Source organism: Pristis pectinata, chromosome 2 (assembly GCF_009764475.1).
Source record: "Pristis pectinata isolate sPriPec2 chromosome 2, sPriPec2.1.pri, whole genome shotgun sequence".
NCBI lineage: Eukaryota > Metazoa > Chordata > Chondrichthyes > Rhinopristiformes > Pristidae > Pristis > Pristis pectinata.
Window position 1 is genome coordinate 1,588,311 of NC_067406.1, and position 16,678 is coordinate 1,604,988.

Consider the following 16,678-nt stretch of genomic DNA (forward strand, 5'->3'; position numbering starts at 1 on the left):
GGCCGAAGGGCCTGAATTGTACTGTAGGTTTTCTATGTTTCTATCAGTGGTGTTCCGCAGGTGGGTGCCCACTGGTCAGTGTGCACATGATGGACCGAATGGCCTGTTCCCATGCTGTACAACTCTATGACCTCATGACCTGGAAGAGGGGTCAGAGTGCGAGGTGTTCAAGTTTGTCAATGACACAAAAGTAAGTGAGAGGTCATGTTGCGACGGGGATATTATAAGATCTCTTTATTAGTCACATGTACATCAAAACAGACAGTGAAATACAGTGTTCTGGGGGCAGCCCGCAAGTGTCATCACGCTTCTGGCGCCAACATAGCATGCCCACAACTTCCTAACCCGTACATTTTTGGAATATGGGAGGAAACCGGAGCTCCCGGAGGAAACTCACGCAGACATGGGGAGAACGTACAAACTCCTTACAGACAGTGGCCGGAATTGAACCTGGGTCGCTGGCGCTGTAATAGCATTACGCTAACCGCTACACTACTGTGCCTGCAGCGGGGTGTGAGTTGGTTCAGTGAGCAGGTGAACACCTGACAAATGGAGCACAATGTTGGACAGTGCGAGATCATTCAGTTTGTTCCGAGGAACGTGAAGGCAGACTATTGTCTAACTGAGAAAGATTGCAGATGATCAAAGTGCAAAGGGGTCTGTGTGTTCCTGTGCATGACTCACAGAGAGTTAGCAGGTGGGTACAGCAAGTGGCTTGGGAGGCAAATGTGTTATTGGCCTTTATTACAAAGGGCTTGGAGTTTAGAAATAGGGGAAGTACTGTTGCGATTGTCCATGGTTTTGATGAGGCCACACCTGGAATACTGTGCACAGTTTTGGTCCACTTATTTAAGAAAGGATACACTGGCATTGGAAGTAGTCCAGAAGAGATTCACTAGGCTAATTCTTGTAATGAGAGGGTTGTTCTGTCATAGCGGCTAAAGGAATGAGATCTATATCCTTCGCAGTTCAGCAGGATAGGGGTGGTATCATTGAAACACGCAGGATTCCAAGGGGACATGAGAGGGTAGGTACTTCCACCAGCGGGAGAGCCCTGAACGAGGGGACATTGTTGCAATATTGGGGGCAGTCATTTAAAACCAAGGTGTGTAGGAACCATCTCACAGAGGGTGGGGAATCCCTGGAACTCCCCCCTCAACCCGTCCCCCGTCCCCACCAAGGCCGATCACAGGGGAATTTGAAGAGGAAGTAAATATTTTTTGAAAGACGCCCATCACAAATCTCACCATCCTCATCTCCTTCTCCCTGGTGAATCCCAATGCAAAGTACCTGTTAGGTCCTCGTCCACCTCCTCGAGCTCCAGGTACAAATCCCCTCCTTTGTCCCTGACTGGCCCCAGTTACCTTCTTGGTTTTAATATATGTACAAAATGCCTTTATAAAATTTCTGACGACTTTATATGACTCGCTCTTTGATTTAATACGGACGTTACTTTCTTCTATCAGCCTTGGACAGATCACTTTTCCTTTTGGGTTTCTGTGTCTACAAGGAATATTACTTTTATTGTAAATAATCTTTATTCCTTTAAATGCTCACTATTGCATAACTTTTCCTGGAGTTTCCCAGTCAGTCACAGCCAGCTCATTCATAGAATATAGAACATAGAACAGTACAGCACAGAACAGGCCCTTCGGCCCACAATGTTGTGCTGACATAGCTATTCCCTCCTACCTACAGAATGCCCATGTCCCTCCATTTTCCTCTCATTCATGTGCCCATCCAAGCCCCTCTTAAAAGCCCCCAATGAATTTGCCTCCACCACCCTACCAGGCAACACATTCCAGGCATCCACCACTCTCTCAGTAAAAAATGTACCCCTCCCGTCTGTTCTGAACCTACCCCCTCACTTTAAATGCATGCCCTCTGGTATTGGATCATTCAATAATGGGAAAAAGATATTGCTTGTCCACCCTATCTATGCCCCTCATAATTTTATACACTTCCAACAGATCGCCCCTCAGCCTCTGCCGCTCCAGAGAAAAGAGCCCAAGTTTGTCCAGCCTCTCCTGACAGCACATGCCCTCTAATCCAGGCAGCATTGTAGTAAACCTCCTCTGCACCCTCTCTAAAGCCTCGACATCCTTCCTGTAGTGAAGTGACCAGAATTACACGCAATACTCTAAATGCAGCCTAACCACAGTTCTATAGAGATGCATCATAACTTCTTGACCCCTATACTCAATACCCCGATTAATAAATGCAAGCAGTCCCTAAGCCGCCTTAACCACCCTGTCTACCTGTGTAGCCACTTTCAATGAGTCATGGACTTGCACCCCAAGGTCTCTCTGCTCTTCGACACAGCTTTTAAAGGTCTTGCCCTTCAGAGTGTACTGCCTCTTGACATTAGTCCTATCAAGGTGCACCACCTCACATTTATCCGGGTTAAACTCCATCTGCCATTTCCCTGCCCAGAACCCCAGATTCAGATTGAAATACATTGAAAATCTTAGTAAACTTCTATCATATTGTGACCACTCTTCCTTGAGGACACCTTTGAAATGTGAAAGGATAGGGCCTATCAAGTGCAGCAGTGGGAAAGTGTGTATGGGTCTGGAAGAAATAGCGGAGGTACTTAATGAATACTTTACATCAGTATTCACTACGGAAAAAGATCTGGGGGATTGTAGTGGGGACTTGCAGCGGCCTGAAAAGCTTGAGCATGTAGATATTAGGAAATAGGAGGTGCTGAAACTTTTGGAAAGCATCAAGTTGGATAAATCGCCGGGACCAGATGAGATGTACCCCAGGTTGCTGTGGGAGGCGAAGGAGGAGATTGCGGAGCCTCTGATGATGATCTTTGCGTCGTCCATGGAGACAGGAGAGGTTCTGGAAGATTGGAGGGTTGCGGATGTTGTTCCCTTATTCAAGAAGGGGAGTAGGGATAGCCCACGAAATTACAGACTTGTGAGTCTTACCTCAGTGGTTGGTAAGCTGATGGAGAAGATCCTGAGAGTCAGGATTTATGAACATTTGGAGAGGTATAATATGATTAGGAATAGGCAGCATGGCTTTGTTAAGGGCAGGTCCTGCCTTACGAGCCTGATTGAATTTTTTGAGGATGTGACTAAGCACATCGATGAAGGGAGAGCAGGAGATGTAGTGTATATGGATTTCAGCAAGGCATTTGATAAGGTACCCCAGGCAAGGCTTATGGAGAAAGTGAGGAGATATGGGATCCAAGGGGACATTGCAGTGTGGATCCAGGACTGGCTGGCCCACAGAAGGCAAAGAGTGGTTGTTGAAGGGTCATGTTCTGCATGGAGGTCGGTGACTAGTGGTGTACCTCAGGAATCTGTTCTGGGACCCTTACTCTTTGTGTTTTTTATAAATGACCTGGATGAGGAAGTGGAGGGGTGGGTTAGTAAGTTTGCAGGCGACACAAAGGTTGGATGTGTTGTGGATAGTATAGAGGGCTGTCAGAGGTTACAGCAGGTCATAGATGGGATGCGAAGTTGGGCTGAGAAGCGGCAGATGCAGTTCAACCCAGATAAGTGTGAAGTGGTTCATTTTGGTAGGTCAAATATGTTGGCAGAATATAGCATTAATGGTAGGACTTTTGGCAGTGTGGAGGATCAGAGGGATCTTTGGGGTCCAAGTCCATAGCTGCTGCACAGGTTGACTCTGTGGTTAAGAAGGCATATGGTGTATTGTCCTTCATCAATCGGGGAATTGAATTTAGGATCCGAGAGGTATTGCTGCAGCTATATAGGACCCTGGTCAGACCCCACTTGGAGTATTGTGCTCAGTTCTGGTCGCCTCACTACAGGAAAGATGTGGAAGCCATAGAGAGGGTGCAGAGGAGATTTACAAGGATGCTGCCTGGAATGTGGAGCATGCCTTATGAAAGCAGGTTGAGTGAACTTGGCCTTTTCTCCTTGGAGCGACGAAGGATGAGGGGGGACCTGATAGAGGTATATAAGATGATGAGAGGCATTGATCGGGTAGATAGTCAGAGGCTTTTCCCAGGGCTGAAGTGGTGGTCACAAAAGAGGACACAGGTTTAAGGTGCTGGGGAGTAGGTACAGAGGAGATGTCAGGGGTAAGTTTTTTTACTCAGAGTGGTGAGTGCATGGAATGGGCTGCCGGCAGCGGTGGTGGAGGCGGATACGATAGGGTCTTTCAAGAGACTGTTGGATCGGTACATGGAGCTGAGTAAAATAGAGGGCTATGGGTAAGCCTAGTAATTTCTAGGGTAGGGACATGTTCGGCACAGCTTTGTGGGCTGAAAGGCCTGAATTGCGCTGTAGGTGTTCTATGTTTCTATGTTTCTATGTTTCTACCCATGACAAGGCATCAACCTAGACCTTTGTGTCCAAATCTATGGCATGGATTTACTCCGGTTTTCTGAGCTGGAGGCCATGTTGCTGTAAGGAGAGTGCCAAAGATGTTCTAGTGAGATCAGCAGTAAATTTGTGTTTTAAACTTTAAATTTTTTTTAAAAATTTTACTTACAGCGTGGTAACAGGCCCTTCCGGCCCAACGAGTCCACGCCACCCATTTTAAACCCCAAATTAACCTACCCGTACGTCTTTAGAATGTGGGAGGAAACCAGAGCACCCGGAGGAAACCCACGCAGACACGGGGAGAACGTACAAACTCCTCACAGACAGCGACGGGAATTGAACCCTGATCGCTGGCGCTGTTATAGCGTCGCACTAATTCACAGCAGCAGAGGGAAAAGAAACTCAACCAGAATTCCTGTTCCCGATAGGAAATTCCTATCCTGCCTCGGGATGTGCTGGGCTTTGATCGATCCTCCCTGTTTATGTTCGGAGAGCACGGCCCCTTTTATTTGCTGATCACCTTTCCTCATTTCCACTCGTCCAGCCTCGTCCCCCGTGTCTCTCCCCTGTTCCCATTGTGTTTTTATCTTCAACTGAGGTGTCAGTGGGGGAGGGTGGGGGGTGCAGCACTTTGGGACCACTGACCATAGTCCTATTAATTTTAAATTAGTTATGAAAAGGGACAAATCTGGTCCACCTTATAAATTAGGGCAAGGCAAACTTTGACGTTATTGGACAGGAACTTGCAAATGTTCATTGGAGTGGGTTTCTAGGCAAAGGGACATCTGGCAAGTGGGAGGCTCTTAAAAGTGCGATATCGAGAGTTGAAGGTGTGTGTGTTGCTGTTGGAGAGAAGAGCAAAGCTGGCAGGAGTAGGGAGCCCTGGATGATGAAGGATATTGAGGCTCTGGTCAGGCAAAAGGAGGAGGCATGGGTTGAGTAAAGACTGCTGGGATCAGGTGAGTACCAGGAGGAGGGGAGGGGATACAGGAGTGTGCACGGGGAGGGAAAGGATCCCATGGTGAGATTCTAGGGAGGATCGACAGGGCTTGGAGTCTGAAGTGGGAAGTCACAGCTTCAGGGTGGGCCTGCTGTTTAGGATTGAGGTGAGGACAGGTGCTGACAGTGTAGATCACTGGTAAATGGGCTTATCATTGTCACATGTACCGAGGTCTTGTGAAAAACCTTGTTCTGCATGTCATCCACACAAATCATTTCAGCACATCAGTGCATTGAGGCAGTACAAGGGAAAACAATAACAGAATGCAGAATAAAGTGTTACAGTTACAGAGAAAGTGCAGCGCAGGCAGACAATAAGGTGCAAGGTCATAACGAGGTAAATTGTGAGGTCAGGAGTCCATCTTATCGAACTAGGGAACCGTTCAATAGTCTTATAACAGCGGGGTAGAAGCTGTTCTTGAGCCTGGTGGGACGTGCTTTCAGGCTTTTGTATCTTCTGCCCGATGGGAGGGGGGACAAGAGAGAATGTCCGGGGTGTGTGGGGTCTTTGATTATGTCGGCTGCTTTACCGAGGCAGCAAAGTGTAAACAGTTCACGGAGGGGAGGCTGGTTATCTCTGGGGCAGCTCAGTCACTGGGTGTGTCCCGCACTGTGGACTCCCGGCTGCTGGAGAGGGGAGGGGGGGCTGATGCAGAGCTGTGGGAGGGGTTTAATTCTCTCGCTCCCCGTTGTTACTCACTGATTACTTCCCCACCGTGTTTATTCACAGATTAAGTTGCCACAGTTTGATACGGCACCTCCTTTCCCCTTTACACAAGGTCCCCACCGCCTCTGCTTCACCGCCCACTGGCGCATACACTACCCCCCTGCCCCCGCACCGCCCCCCCCCCACGTCCCCCCTTCACCCGGTGTGTGCAGAGAGCTGGGATGGGAGGCAGGGTCCAGTCCTCAATACCCACTATCAGACGACAGCTTTGACCATGGTCAATCATGGTTCTAGATTTAAAGTCCGGCTTCATTTAACTTCCCCAGTTCCACACAACCCAGCCAAAGCCTCACGCACTCTGCGCCACCCTTCCCACAACTACCAGACCTGAACTATTCATAGATTCACAGAGAATCACGGAATGACACAGCACAGAAACAGGCCCTTCGGCCCAACTCATCCATGCCAACCAAGCTCCCTACCTGAGTTAGTCCATTAGCCTGCGTTTGGCCCATGTCCCTCCAAACCTTTCCTGCCCGTGGACCTTTCAAACGTTAATGGACCTGCCTCACCCACTTCCTCTGGCAGCTCGTTCTACATACTGATCACCCTCTGGGTGAACAAGTTGCCCCTCAGATCCCCTTTAAATATTTCCCCTCTCACCTTAAACCCATGCCCATGAGTTTTAGACTCCCCTACCCTGGGGAAAAGACTGTTACCATCCACGTTATCTATGCCCTTCATGATTTTATAAATCTCTGTAAGGTCACCCCTCAGCCTCCTCCACCCCAGGGATAAAACCCCCAGCCTATCCAATAACCCAAGCCCTCCAGTCTCAGGAAAATCCTGACGGATCCTTTCTGCACCTTCTCCAGTTGAATGACAACCTTCCTACAGCAGGACAATCAGAGCTGTACATACCCCTGCCCCCTGTACACGTCCCGTTACCCATCCCCCCTTGCCCTTTAATCTCCCTCCACAATCCTCCGGTTTGATCCTGGCCTTGCCTGCTCTCAGTGTTTGTTCAAGTTTGCCTGTTTTGTGACCTCTCTCCCTCTCCCAATTGATCAGCTGTTTGCTCAGTTTGGTCGAGGTTATCCAAACATAGCCCTTTCTCCTGTCCTCGACTTTGCCTTTCCCAAGTCCAGTCCATTATTGGAGGCTCTTCACTTGCCTCGAATCCACCTGCCTGTGGCCCCAGTTACCACCTTGGTCTGGTGTCACGAGCAACGGCCCTTCCTGGGGGTCAGGTCCGTACCGTGCCTGAAACATTCTGGACCCACTGGAAACACCTTGCCCTCTTTGACCCCGTGTTTTATTCTATATGTTTCTGGATTCTGGGTGTCTCTGGGCAGACCAGCAGCTATTGCCTGCCCCCTACTGCCCCTGGATCACTGCATCCTTCTGAGGAGGGTGAGATGGACTCTGACCTCACAATCTACCTTGTTGTGACCTTGCACCTTATTGCACTGCACTTTCTCTGTAGCTGTGACACTTTACTCTGTACTGTTATTGTTTCTACCTGTACTACATCAATGCACTCTGTACTAACTCAATGTAACTGCACTGTGTAATGAATTGACCTGTGAGATCGGTTTGCAAGACAAGTTTTTCACTGTACCTCAGTACAGGTGACAATAATAAACCAATACCAATACCAAGATGCTCCCAGAGTGCCGTTGGACCCCGTGACAATGAAGACGTGATAGATTTCCAAGGCAGAGGTGAGGTTCCTCGTCTCCTTGGCAGGGGTGACTGGATCAGGAATGACACTTGGCCTCAGTGGAGACAGAACCAAGAGTTGGGAAGTTTGTTTCGGCCAGACCTCCCCCTTCAGCCGTGGAGCTCCCCAGTGAGGTGGGCCCCATCAGCTGGGTGCGCGCCGACTCACAGGCAGTAGGTGCAGTCTTCAGAGACTGGGCTTGGGGTGGGACTCACTGCAGGCTGGGAATGTAGAAGGTCTGGGACATGGGAACGTTCCCAGTGCTGACGCAGTTCCTGCTTGGATTTCACATTGCAGGTACACAGTGTTGTGGAAGGAGCAAGAGACCATGTGTTACTGCAGCACAGTGGGAACGGTCAGTGTGCAGTCTGAGTGTGTCAGTCACAACACCAGCCTGCATTTCTTACAGAGTGACTTTAATGACCAGCAACAGCTGATTAGTGATGGTCTCCTTATGACCTTGCACCTTATCGTCTGCCTGCACTGCACTTTCTCCGGAACTGTGACACTTTATTCTGCATTCTGTTACTGTTTTCCCTTGTACTGCCTCGATGCACTGTGTAATGAATTGATCTGTATGGATGGCAGGCAACCAAGTTTTTCACTGGACGTCAGTACACGTGACAATAATAAACCGATTTATTAATTTAGTAAGCTTGCAGTTGATGTGAAGATTGGTGTCACTGACAGTGAGAGGGTTGCCTCAGTCTATAGAATGATATTGATCAGCTGGTGAGTTGGGCAGAGCAGTGGCAGATGGGATTTAATCCTGATAAGTGTGTGGTGATGCACTTTGGGAGGGTTGATGAAGGCAGAGGGTACACAACGAATGGTTGGCCTGAGGGAGACAGAACACAGAACAGTACATCACGTTCTACAGAGAACATCATGCAAGGGAGGTCTTGTCTTTCAAATTTGATTGATGAAGTGGTGAGGAAGGTTGATGAGGGCGGGGTGGTAGATGCAGTATATATGGATTTCAGTGAGGTTCCACATGGTAGGCTGCCACGCAAAGTTCGATTACATGGGATCCAGGGAGAGCTAATTGGAAACAGAACTGACTGGATGGTAGGAAGCAGAGGGTGATGGTGGGAGGCTGTTTCTCAGACTGAAGACCCGTGACTAGTGGTGTTATTTGTCATCTATGTTAACAATCTGGCTGAGGATATATGAGGAATAGTTAGTAAGTTTGCAGATGAAACAAGAATAGGCAGTGTTGTAGACAGTGAAGAGGAGTATCGAGAATTGCAGTGGGATCTTGATCGGCTGGGGAGGTGGGCTGAGGAATGGCAAATGGAGATTAATTCAGATAAGTGCGAAGTGTTACAATTTGGAAAGATAATTCATGGTAGGACTTTTACATTGAACAGAAGAAAACAGAAAAATGGAGAGCGATGTGGGAGGGAAGGATTAGATCAATCTTAGAGCAGGATAAAATGTCGGCACAACATTGTGGGCCGAAGGGCCTGTACTGTGGTGTAATGTTCTGTGTTCTATGTGTTACGGACTCGGTGAATGTCCCTTTAAGATAGAGCTAGTTGTGTGTGTGTGTGTGTGTGTGTGTGTGTGTGTGTATGTGGCGTGCCTACGTCAACAGAAGATAAGGGACGTAATGACATTGTTGAAGAGGTCAGTTGAATTCAGTCAGAGAAGAAAGAGAGAGAGAGAGAGAGAGAGAAAAGAGAGAGAGACACCAGCCTGCTCGTTTCTCTATCGATGGATGAGAAACAATAACTGTGTCTGTCACTACAATCCACGTATGGAAATTGGAAGTAATCCGGTGGAGTTCACTTTGTTGCTGACCTGTAGAAGAAAACGGGTATTTGTGTGGACGTCCACAATTCGGATGCTTTTCGGGGTGAGGAAGTCACTACCGAGTAAACAGTGAGGTGTCGTTTGGGTTCCATCGTGGAACACTTGGATTTCGTATGTACTCTCTCTCCGTTTCTCTACCTCTACATCTTACCTTCAGACAACGGTGGTTGTTGAAGAAGCCTTTGCTCATGTTTCACCTTATGGCTTGCGGAACTGAACTTTGAGTAGAATTATTCCTGGACTTGGAGTTTGGGACTTTGCCACACACACACGACGAGTTTAGTTTTAGGGTTAATGTTCAAGGTTTAACATTTTTACTTCTAACATACTAACATTTTTACTTTTATTTTTCTTATTATCATAAGAAGTGATTAATAAAATTGTTTTTAACACTGAATCATGACTCAGTGTGTTTCCTTTGTTGCTGGTTCGTAACAAAATTGGGGGCTCGTCCAGGATCATTCCCCAGAGTTTCATCCGGGATCAATCCAAAGATTGACGAGCGTGGTCTGAAGTCGAACTCAGGACTGGTGCTGGAGGTCTGAGCTTGAACAAATTGGGGTCTTTGTGGACGACTGATTGTGGTCGGTCTGAAATTCTTTTTGATTGGCTTGTGTGTGTGGAAACCAGCAGCAATGGATATTGAGGCATTTTTGGAGTCACCAACCCTAAAGGGATTGGAGGTGGCGAAAAAGGATGATTTGGTTAAGATTGCTACAAGGCTAAACCTTAAAGCAGTAAAGTGGTCGATGAAAAAAGCAGTTATTCATAGAATGATAGTTGACTGTTATTTGGAGAAGGAAGTGTTTGAGGTGAGTGAGGTGGCCGAGTTTCCTGAGATTAAACCAGTGATTTCTGATGTGACTTCTCAACCAGTGGAGTTGGCGGATTTGGAGGAGGAAGAGTTAGAAGAGTTTCCTGAGAGTGAGTCAGAGATTCCCGATGGCCAGGTGCAGAGAGCAAAGATGGAGTTAGAACAAACGCGAATGAAGTTCGAGTTGGGACAAAAGAAAATAGAGGCAGAACGAGAGCAAACTCGGATGAAGTTAGAGGCTGATCCAGCAATGAAGCAGATGGATTTGGGACAAAAAAGGATGGAGTTAGAAATGAAGCGTAGGAGTTTGGAATCTGATTCTGATGATGGTTTTTCAGCCAGCAGGGAGGTTCGATTAGTCCCTCCGTTTGAGGAAGATCAGGTTGATCAGTATTTCCAGCATTTTGAAAAGGTTGCTGTGAGTTCAAACTGGCCAAGGAAAGGATGGGCTCTTATGGTACAGAGTGTGATTAAAGGTAAAGCTCAAAAAGCTTATTCTGCTTTGTCTGCTGAGGATGCAGCTGATTATACCAAGGTAAAACAAGCTGTGTTGAAGGCCTATGAATTGGTACCTGAAGCTTATAGATAAAAATTTAGAGACCTGAAGAAATCTGCAGATCAGACGTACATGGAATTTGCCAATGGAAAGAGAATATGTTTTGAATGATGGTGCATGGCCAAAAATGTAGTTGGGGATTATGATAAATTGACAGAATTGATGTTAGTGGAAGACTTTAAAAGATGTGTTCCAGCTGAGATAACACCGTATTTAAATGAAAAGGAGGTGGAAACTTTACAAGAAACTGCTAGGTTGGCAGATGATTATGCTTTAACCCATAAATCCAAATGGGGACAACCTAAAACCTTTCAAAAGAGTTACAAAGACAATCCAGGTAAACCGGAGATTAAATTGGGAGGTAATCAAAAAGGAAAAGATGAAAGAAGCCAGGGCTGGAGAAACCTGTTGAGCGTACTTGTTATTACTGTAGGAAACCTGGCCATGTAATAGCTAATTGTGCCCTTTTGAAGAAAAGGAAGGAAGCTGGGCCCAATGCTTGCTTTCAGGCAATTAAAAATCAAAACGATTGAGAGGATGTTGTTAAAGATCAGTCCTTGCCAGAGGTAAAGGCTGAAAAGTTGGAGGAGGTGAGACAGGAATTCCATTCTTATGTATCAGAGGGTTTTGTTTCACTGAATGATGAGTCACCCCAGGTGCCAGTGAAAATTCTTAGAGATACTGGGGCTAGTCAATCTCTCTTGCTGGACAGTGTTTTAAATTTTGGTGAAGAAACTGACACTGGTGAAGTAAATCTAGTACGAGGCGTTACAGGTGAGACCATGTCTGTCCCTTTGCACAAGATGATTTTAAAGTTCGTAGAAGGGATACGACCTAGTTTACCAGTGGGAGGGAGTTTGTTTGTTATTGGGAAATGACCTTGCGGATGGAGAATTTGTCCCTGTGGTACGGTTAATGACCAAACCAAGGATTGATGAGTCTGAGGATGATTCAGATGTTTACCCATCCTGTGCAGTGACTCGAGCTAGAGCTAAAGAATTAGCCAAGGCTGACAGTCCTGTGCAGCCTGATGTGGTTCCCTGTGACAGCCCTAAACAGGAAGAAAATTATGATGCCTTGTCTGAGACTTTTCTGTCTTCACTGGAGGATCAAAATCCTTGTATTGAGCCTGAATTTAAGGATTTGTCTTTGTCGAGGAAATAATTTATGGTGGAACAGACTAAAGACCCTGAGCTTACAGAATTGAGAGAAAAAGCACTCTTAAGTGATGAGATTGAGAAAGTGCCAACTGGATATTATGTCAAAAGTGGAGTGTTAATGAGGAAATGGAGACCTCCTCACGTCCCTGTTAATGAGGAATGGGAAGTTATTCATCAGGTTGTGGTTGCTAAAGTTTATAGGGATGAGATTTTAAACCTGGCCCACAGTATGCCTTTGGGTGGTCATTTTGGTGTGAATAAAACTGTAGGGAAGATCTCGAAACAATTCTGTTCGCCTGGTTTGAGAAAGGATGTGGTGATGTTTTGTCGAACCTGTCACACATGTCAGATGGTAGGTAAACCAAATCAAAAACCCCCTGTGGCTCCATTGAAACCAATTCCTGCTTTTGGTGAACCCTTTTCAAAGGATTGTGGACTGTGTTGGTCCGTTGCCAAAGTCTAAGGCTGGAAATCAGTATTTGTTAACCATCATGTGTGCCACTTCTAGATTTCCAGAGGCAATACCCCTTAGAAATATTAAGGCCAAGACTGTGTCAAAGGCTCTTTTAAAATTTTTTACTTTGTTTGGTTTGCCAAAAGAAATCAAATCTGATCAAGGCAGTAATTTTATGTCTAATTTATTTCAACAACTAGTCTATGAGCTGGGGCCAAAGCAGATTGTATCATCTGCATATCACCGAGAGTCTCAGGGAGCTCTGGAGAGATTTCATTCTACTCTCAAAAATATGCTGAAGACTTATTGCTTTTAAAACACAAAGGATTGGGACGAAGGTATCCATTTACTTCTGTTTGCCGTAAGAGAATCAATCCAGGAGTCATTAGGATTTAGTCCGTTTGAGCTTGTATTTGGACATAGGGTGAGAGGACCTTTGGAATTGTTAAGAGAGCAATGGGTTAATGAGGAAGTGCATTTGATTCTGTTGGACTATGTCCAAAAATTTAAAACTCGGTTGGAGAGAGAGAATTTGAAAACCAGCCAGATAAGAATGAAGACATATTTTGACAGACGTGCTCGGCCCAGGACATTTGCAGTGGGGCAAAAGGTGTTGGTATTTTTCCCTAGCCAGAACAATCCATTGCAATCTCATTTTTCTGGACCATATGTTACTGAGTCCCAAGTAACTGATTTGTCATATATAATCAAAACACCAGATAGACGCAAGAAAACACAACTCTGTCATGTAAACATGCTGAAGCCTTATTATGAGAGAGATTCAGCTGTGGCCTTGGTGGATGACATGAAGGTTGTTTCTAGAATGCCTGATGTTGATATTGAGGAAGGTCAATTTAGACTAAATATTGTTCCATCGAAACTAAAAAACCAAAATATCCTGGAGAACCTTGAAACGAAGTTGGACTATTTACAAGTTACAAGTCATGATGTTGATGTTGGGGATGCAAAACCAATCAAACAGCAACCATATTGAATGTATGTGGAAAAAAGTAAACTTGTTGACCAGGAGATTGAATATTTGTTAGAAAATGATATTATTAGACATTCCACTTCAAACTGGAGTTTGCCCTGTGTTATTGTACCTAAACCTGATGGAACTGTTAGATTTTGCACAGATTACAGGAAAGTGAATGCTGTAACAAAGTCAGATGCTTACCCTATTCCTAGGGTGGATGATTGCATAGACAGAGTGGGAAAAGCTAAATTTCTTACAAAGATTGACCTATTAAAAGGGTACTGGTGTGTTCCATTAACAGATAGAGGACGGGAGATTTCAGCCTTTGTAACCCCTTCTGGATTGTATGAATACAATGTTTTGCCATTTGGAATGAAAAATGCTCCGGCAACATTTCAAAGAATGATTACTTCAGTGATTCATGGGTTAAAACATACAGATGCCTACATTGACGACTTAGTGACTGGGAATGATACTTGGGAGGATCACATCTCTGCGTTAGAAAGGTTGTTTGAAAGACTTTCCAAGGCTAACCTTACAGTTAACTTGGCTAAAAGTGAATTTGGCCATGCCACTGTGATGTATCTTGGTTATGTTGTAGGTCAAGGCAAGTTAGCTCTTGTTCAGGCAAAAGTTCCTGCAGGTACGAGGACTGTTAGAAGATTTTTGGGAATGGTTGGATATTATCGAAAATTTTGTAAAAATTTTGCTGATATTGCTCTTCCCCTAACTAATCTTCTGAAGAAGGGAGTAAAGTTTGTTTGGACAGATTCTTGTCAAGAAGCATTTGAGAAGCTGAAAGCCATTTTATGCTACCATCCTGTGCTCAAAACACCTGACTTTGAAAAGCCATTTTCATTAGCAGTAGATGCCAGTGATGAAGCTGCAGGAGCTGTGTTGTTGCAGAAGGGTGACCTTGATGATATTGACCATCCTGTAGCTTACTTTTCAAAGAAATTTAATGAGCACCAAAAGAATTATTCCACCATAGAGAAAGAATTACTGTCGCTTGTTTTAGCCTTGCAACATTTCAGTGTATATGTTTGCACCGCTCAGAAACCATTGACTGTGTATACAGATCATAACCCATTGGTGTTTCTGAGCCGAGTCAAAAACAAGAACAGAAGGCTGTTAAACTGGAGTTTAATTTTGCAAGAGTTTGATCTCATGATAACTCACATTAACGGTAAAGATAATGTGATTGCTGATTGTCTTTCCCGATGTTAAATGGGAAACATGTATCTGTACTAATCTGATAGTCTGTAGTTGTGTAGCATGATAATTATTAACATTACTAACTGTATGCGCGGATAAATTTTTTTTGAAAAATATTCTTTCCAGGTGGGAGGTGTTACGGACTTGGTGAATGTTCCTTTAAGATAGAGAGCTGGTAGTGTGTGTGCGTGTGTGTGTGTGTGTGTGGGGGGGGGGGGCGTGCTTATGTCAACAGAAGATAAAGGATGTTGTTGAAGAGGTCAGTCGAAGTCAGTCAGAGGAGAGAGAGAAAAGAGAGAGAGACACCACCCTGCTAGTTTCTCTATCGATGGATGAGAAACAATAACTGCGTCTGTTGCCACTGAAATCCATGTATGGAAGTTGGAAGTAATCTGGTGGAGTTCACTTTGTTGCTGACCTGTAGAAGGAAACAGGTATTTGTGTGTGGACGACCACGGTTCGGATGCTTTTCGGGGTGAGGAAGTCACTACCGAGTAAACACTGAAGTGTCGTTTGGGTTCCATCGTGGAACATTTGGATTTCGGAATTACTCTCTCTATGTTCTCTACATCTACATCTTATCCTCAGACAACGGTGGTTGTTGAAAAAGCCTTTGCTCATGTTTCACCTTATAACTTGCAGAACTGAACTTTGAGTAGAATTATTCCTGGACTCGGAGTTTGGGACTTTGCCACACACACACGACAAGTTTAGTTTTAGGGTTAATGTTCAAGGTTTAACATTTTTACTTCTAACATTCTAAGATTTTTACTTTTATTTTTCTTATTATCATAAGTAGCTATTAATAAAATAGTTTTTAACACTGAATTATGACTCAGTGTGTTTCTTTTGTTGCTGGTTCGTAACATATGTAAGAGCCCTGGATACTGTTGTAGAGGGAACAGAAGGACCTTGGAGTACAGGTGCATAGTTCCCTTAAAGTGGAATCACAGGGAGGCAGGGTGGTGAAGAAGGCTTTTGGTACGCTGGCCTTCATCAGACAGGGTACTGAGTACAGAGTCACAGAGCAGTACAGCACGGATACAGGCCCTTCGGCCCAACCAGTCCATGCCGACCACGGTGCCCACCCAGCTAGTCCCAATTTCCTGCTTTCGCCTCATATCCCTCTAAGCCCTGCCCCTCCATGTACCTATTCAAGTGCTTCTTAAATGACACTGTTGTACCTGCCTCACCCACTTCCTCTGGCAGCTCGTTCCATACACTCACCACCCTCTGTGTGAAAAAGTTGCCCCTCAGGTCCCTTTTAAATCTTCCCCCTCTCACCCTAAATCTATGTCCCCTAGTTTTGGACTCCCCTCCCCTGGGGAAAAGACTGTTACCATCCACCTTATCAATGTCCATTATGATCTTTCATGAACCTATAAGGTCGCCCCTCATTCTCCTACGTTCCAAGGAATAAAGACCCAGCCTGGCCAACCTCTCCCTGTAACTCAGGCCCTCGAGTCCTGGCAACATCCATGTAATTCTTTTCTGTGCTCTTTCCAGTTTAACCACATCTTTCCTATAACAGGGTGACCAAAACTGTGCACAGTGCTCAACAATGACTTGTACAACTGCAACATAATGTCCCAGCTCCTGTACTCAGTGCCCTGACTGATGAAGGCCAGTGTACTAAATGCCTTTTTCACCACCCTGTCTACCTGTGATGTTGCTTTCAATGAACTCTGCACTTGTACTGCTAGCTCCCTCTGTTCCATTACACTCCCTGGTGTCCCACCATTCACAGTACAAGTCCTACGCTGGTTTGACTTTCCAAATGCATCGCCTCACACTTATCTGTATTGAAATCCATTTGCCACTCCTCGGCCCACTGCCCTAACTGATCAAGATCCCCCTGTAATCTACAATAACCTTCTTCACTATCAACACCACCTCCTGATTTTGTGTCATCCACAAACTTACTGATCAGGCCTTGTGGATTTGTATCCAAATCATTTACATAAATAACGAATGACAAGGGTCCTAACACCGATC

The 16,678-nt window shown here is 45.4% G+C and overlaps 1 protein-coding gene across 5 annotated transcripts in view; it reads left to right on the plus strand.

The window, feature by feature from the left end:
- Positions 1-16,678, plus strand: part of LOC127567459 (uncharacterized) — a 453,787-nt gene that overhangs the window by 338,918 nt on the left and 98,191 nt on the right. The window lies entirely within an intron of this gene.